The sequence below is a fragment of the Ipomoea nil genome, unplaced genomic scaffold (assembly GCF_001879475.1).
Source record: "Ipomoea nil cultivar Tokyo-kokei standard unplaced genomic scaffold, Asagao_1.1 scaffold3130, whole genome shotgun sequence".
In the NCBI taxonomy this organism is placed as follows: Eukaryota; Viridiplantae; Streptophyta; class Magnoliopsida; order Solanales; family Convolvulaceae; genus Ipomoea; species Ipomoea nil.
Genome location: NW_017619558.1, coordinates 1,376,745 through 1,383,074, shown reverse-complemented (window position 1 = coordinate 1,383,074; position 6,330 = coordinate 1,376,745).

Genomic DNA, 6,330 nt, shown 5'->3' with positions numbered 1-6,330 from the left:
TCCTTTCTCTTTCCATTGCTTCATCTTCTCTTCTTTTTCTTTCTTCATCATGCTTCTTCCACAGATCTCTATTTTCTCTTTTGATCCTCTCGTTTTGGGTGCTGATGTGATCTTGTCTTATATGATTATCCCTAGTTTTGAGCCAGATAGGGACATTGCAACCCTCAAAAGGTTTGCCACTTCCTTCTTCATATGGAACAAAGTCCACAAAGTTTCCTATGCCATCCATAGTTACATTGTTGTCTCTCATAAGTCTTTGCCTTAGTTTCGTTTGCTCTCTCTTGGGTAAACCCGTGAAGATATACTTGGCTTCAGATCCGAAGGATTGGCGAGGCTTAATTGGTTTGGATTGGTAACGACCATGATATCTTTGATTTGAGGAATGATATCCACGAGACCTGGAAGGTGGATGAGATGGATTCGTGTTCCTTCGGCCAGAGTCTCTTGGTGTCCGAGAAGGAGAATGTCTTGCTTCTGGAATTTGATCTTTCGTGTTATCTCTCGACTGATCATCATCCTTTTCTTTGTCGTCATTTCTCTTTTCCCCCTTTTTGGCATCATCAGCACAGGTGGTAGGAGGAATGGAGGAGACCTTGTTGATTGCAAGCAAGATATCCTGAGCATACCCGAGAATTTGAAGAGCATATTCTCCCAGTTGGTACGAATTGTCCTGATATGTGTCAATCTTTGTACAGGCCAGATCAACACGCTCTTTGAGACCAAAATGAGAGTGTTTGATTTCGTGCTGTTGCCGCGCAACTTTGTTCAAGGCAGCTTCGAGATCATAAAGATTCTTTGTCATTCTGTCAAGGATCTTGTGATCTGATTGGCTTTGTTGCTGCGGTTGAGGCTGTGCCGGAGGTGGAGGTCGAGGATGAGATTGTGCTGCTATCAGAAAATCGACCTTCTTGCATAGATCATCCATAATTTTCGTGTCCTTATCTCGTAGAGCAAGATATTGCTTATGGATGGTTTCGGCTGAATGAACAGTTTCTCTCATGAGGTTCATGATAGTCCGTGGGGACTCTGCAGGGGATTCTTCTTCAATGTTTGTTGGCGAAGTGTCCATGTGATCATCTTGAGGTGGTGCTTCCCGTTTTCCACCACTGGCTGAGCTAAGAAGAATTGGTGAGGCTTCCAGTTTGCCCTCACGCACACTTTCGTTTCCTTGCTTGATTGGAGTCTCGTCCATGGGTTGGATATGCAGAACAATGGCACGAGATAGATCTTCGAAATGAGAAGTTGAGACTTCTTCCGAGTCATCACTGTCAGAGGGGATTTTCTTTAGGGAAGATCTTTGAGGATAGGTGTCATAGTCAGGACCGATTAAGAATGTATGACTGTCTTCAGGGTCGGCTTCTTGAGCACCTACATTACCCAACTGATCATCATTATCACCATCGTCATCATCATCATCATTCTCATCATCATTATTATCATTATCTTCGTCTTCATTTTCAGCACTTTCGTCTTCGTCAATCTCTCGTCCAAGCTCATCTTTCGTGCCACTGACATTACAATTTGGATCATTTTGGTGTTCCTTCTCTAATGTGGTCTTGATCTTTGATAGCAACAAGGCATATCGAAGTTGCTTCATTTCTTCTTCAAAAACTGGATCCAAGGGTGGCTTGTTAAGTTCGATGCAAATTGGAGCTTTATCCCTCCCGAGAGTGCGATTTGATATCTTCTAAGAGAAAACTTTATTGATTTCTTCAATTCGAAGAGCTTTCGAAACGTCATCAGTGCCAATCCACTCAAGTGCAAAGATTTCTTCGTCCTGCATTGCTTCAAATGTTTCAATGAACGTCCTTAGGGGGGCAGTGCGCCACTTTTGCCACTGCAGGACTCGTTTGTAATCCCTTTCAATGGATTCTCTAAGCAATTGATCTCGTGTAAGACGAGAAGCTTTTACTTCAGGAGCTAGAGCTGAAGGTTTCGGTATATCCGGAGATGTTACTTGCACAACGGCTGTCTCGCCTACCAACACAGGTTCTTGTGTCAGAATCACCTACTATGTATTGGTAGGTTCTTGTGGCAAACAAGGCAAAGCGATCAAAGCATCAGTCGCCTCTTTCGTCTTTTCTGGTGACCCAGGTTCTTGTGGAAGACTTAAGCGACTGGCCTCCATATCTACATTAGCAGGTTCTTGTGTCAGCTCTCGAAGGAGTTGATCTGCCAAAGTAGGTTCTTGTGGATGGTGGTCTTGAAGAGATCGAGGATCAGACTTGGGTTCTTGAGCATCAGAAATTTTCTCTGGATGAACATCTTTCGGTTGAGCTTCCCCCTCAGAAAGTGCTTCTTTCGTGATTATTTCCCCCTGTGGGGATGCATCTTTCGTGTCTTCTTCTTTCGGTGTAGAAGGTTTCGTTGGGAAAGATTTAGCCTTGACAGGAGACCGAAAGTGACTCTTTTTGATTATTCTAGAGAGAATCAGATTGTCTTCGTCTTCGGATGAATCTTTGACAAAAATTATTTCTGGTAGCGGTGGAATTGGATCTTTCTTCTCTTGTAGAGATATTGAAGGGATTGGAACAGCTGGAGTTTCTTCTGCCTTTTTCGCCTTACTCCGAGAGGAGTGTTTTTCTCGTTTTTGTCGTTTCGGCTTGGGTTGTTCATCTTCTGAAACCCTAGGTGTTCTTGACTTCCTCTTGGCTTTGACCTGCTCAATAGGGACTCCCAACTCCAATGCCTTCTGCTTGTCATACCCTGATGGTTTTTGTTTCATGTGACATGCTTTTTGTCCAGGCCGAATTCCTGGGCGCAGAATGACTCCTTTCGTTGCCAGAAGATGGCTTATCACAAAACCATATCCTAACTTCTTTGCAATGTCTCCTGGACTCTTTCGATGAAAGATGATGGTGTGAACAATGTTGTTGAAGATGATCTTTGACCAGTCGACTTTAAATTCATTTAAGAAGGCATGCAGCATTTTCAACTTCTCCTTCGTCACATCATCTGTGCCCGAGGTCTTGTGATCAACAAGTTTATTGAAAATATCAATAGTAAACTCATAATATAGCCGGAACCACTTCTTCTTCAACGGCCATGTGATTTCTGCCTTGGATGGTGCGTGATTGTTCTTGATGGATTCGTAGAACTCCTCTAGGTCTAGATGATAATAGATAATATCCGACTTGTAGGACTCATCTCTCTGTGGAAACCCGTATGTTGATCAAACGTCCTCCGAGGTAAGGACTACATGATGATTATTGACTCTGGAAGTGATAGTCAGATAATCAGAAGATATTGAAGCATTCATATAGAACTGAGTTTCATCAACCGGGTGCCAAACAGTATAAAGATGTGTGATGAAGCCATATAATTCTGTTTCTGAGAGAAGATGTATGATGTTTTCACCAAATTTTATATCCAAGATATACTCAAGGAATCCATGTGCGTCCCACATACTTCCCCCTACGATGAAGGGTACTCTGGATTCAATGAATCTCAGGTCCTCAGTTGGAAAACTTGGGACTTCCAGGTTGGAAGGAATTTCTGGTTCTGTATTAGATGGTGATGCTTGTGGATGTTCTGCCATAGTTGAGGATTTGAGAGAGACAGAGGGTTATGAGGAATGAGAGTGAGAAAAGTGTGAGAAAGGTAGGGTAAAATGATCAAGAAGGTTTAAGAAGGGTTTTATAGAACTCCGGGTATCCGGGTATGGATGATCTATTTAGAGATGAATTATTTAAAATTCAAAACACTCCCGGTTCTTCTTCTCCAAAAAGGTAACTGATCGACGTGGGGGAGTGATAAGATCGTGTGCAGATAAAAAACGATCATTCCCTCATTTAATGAGGTGAGAGAAAATCACTCGAGTGCTTATGGGTGCATTAAATGCACGTCACATCATGTATCAGACAGAGTGGGGGAGTGGACCACTTTTCTCGGCCACATGATCCCATTAGGATTCATCTAAACGGTTGGGAATAAAAGCTGAAAGCATTAAGCATATTTAGGCATGATTCCAAACCCGAAAGTAGATAGGGTTTTCATAACATAAGACTTGTGAGACAAATAAAGTCAAACAGGTCCTTTTTACAGCAATAGAAATGCTTCTCCCGAGAGAATTATTACACATAACAATACGCAACACAAACGATTACGATCTCTCGTGTATTTGTAGGCAGGCTTTCCCTTCTACACATTGCTACCCTTCTTCTTTCGTTCGTACTCAAGGTATTCCCTCTTTCGGATTTCATGAGCAAAGACTTCAGCGTTGAGGGTCTCGTGATCTGTTCCCAAGGTTTCTCTAGAGAGACCTCGTCTCTCCATGTCATTTAGTTCAGCCATCACCTTGGCCTTAGCAAAAGAGTACAATGCACGATATCTTTCTTCGTGCTTTAGAAGAGGGGTAAGTTCAATAAGAGAATAGAACTCTGAGATTTCAGGTTCCTTCTCAGATGATGAACCTTTCTCAACCGAGTTCCCGAGATCATGGTGAGACATTTTTCCAGACTCAGATAAGCTCTCGGATGAGAGTGCCTTTTCTTTCCCTTTATCCATGAGTTGAAGAGAGTGATAAGTGATTTCATAGAAGATTGAGAGGGTCCATTATATAGAGAGATTGAGTCTCTCATAAGATGTGTCCAACTGACTTGACCAAGATACTGCTTAGGGAATATATTCTTTTTCAAGAATTTTGTCCTTGATTCGAGATTAGACAGATGATAGATAAGACATATAAAGTCTCATTCAAAAGGAAACCAGAGCCAATAAAGCTTTATTATTCGAGAGAAGAGAGTACATAAGATAAGACACAACAGACAAAAGATCAATTTTTCTTTCTCTCGTTTTTCTTGACTTCAGATGGTCCACCTTTGGCCTTCTTCAAGTTTCCCAGCATTTGCTTAAACCACTTTCCGGATCGGGGTTAGTTTGAGCCAGATGAAGATTCAGGTTCTTCCTCCTTATCATATCTCTCCTCTAAATCTTCTTGAGCCAGAAAAGCCATGTAATCTCTATCAACCCACTTGCTGGGATCGTCTGGGATGGCCTGAGCAGGATCTTTTGAGGGTTTTTCCTCACTTTCAGATTTTTCAACGATGAAGCCAACCATCTCATCATATTGGAGTGATGATTCTGAGTCAGAGAGGAGGTCCACAGGAGCTTGTGGACTGTTACTAGGGTAAAGATCACCCTGTTCTTCCCTTATACGCATAGCAACCTCTTTTAACCTGTGAGAGTCTCCTCTAGTGAAAGGTTTCTTTGGAGCCATGGTGAAGGAAAGAAGAATGAATATTTCGTGAAGAATTCACCTCCTTTTATAGCAAGAGATTCACATAGCTCATGTGTCAGTTACACATTAAATTCAACGTCGCAATAAATGCTCATAGACAAGTTCAAGAGAGGTAATCAATTCCCAACAGGACTTTGACTGTTAACTTGTTTCTTTATGAGACTCCAACTTCAATGAGCTTAAAAGTCATGTAACTCATAATAAATTAAGTGATGAGATTTCCTGTGGTTTTTGACAATAAACAGACAAAGTTAAACACAATTAAGAATTTCATTTATAGAACGAAAGGATAACATATTTATTAGATCATTAGGGTGAAAGGCAGAGAGTTCCAAGTCATGAAAGTACAACATACAACAGCTTAGAGAAAACGATAAGGCACGTGAAGTTCCAGACTAGTCATCTCTTCGGTCACATCAGTCAGATCTGCCTTCTTTGCATATTCATCCAACTCCTCAAGTGAGAGAGCGGGTTCGGGTGACTGAGTTAAGGACCGAGAGTGAACCATAGTGAAATCTTCATAAGGTTGATCACTAGGTTGAGGAACTTCATAAGATGTTTGCTTATTAGAGCTTTCCATCATCAGAATTCTCTCTTTAGCAAGCCGAGTGGCTTGTTCCATGCAGTATGCCTTCTTAGCCCTGGACTCATTGACCAATTTGTCATGAGTTTCCTTCTCCTTTGGTGCTGAGTTGGGCATGGAGTAGGTTACGATGAATCTTTCCCCATCTTCCTCCAGCCTTATGATAGTGGCATTCGGTAGCTTGCTGGCTTCTTTCATATGATGTTTTAGACGTTTAGCCCTTTTCTCAGCTTCATCGCTCTTTTCCTTCCCTTTGTCCATTTCCTGCAATCTTTATCCTTTTCTAAGAACTTGTGAATGAGTAAAGCTCATGAAATAGAAGAATAATTTATAGGCAAAAGATAACGTGCGAATCTTAACACAATCTTTTAGATACTGACAACATTTTGAAAGGATAACGAAAGATAAAGTCATAAACTAAAAGATCATGAACATGATAACATCACAGCTTGTCACCGTGGCCTAACAAAGTTATTCAGGCTTTCTTTTTCTTGCTGCTTGCGGTGGA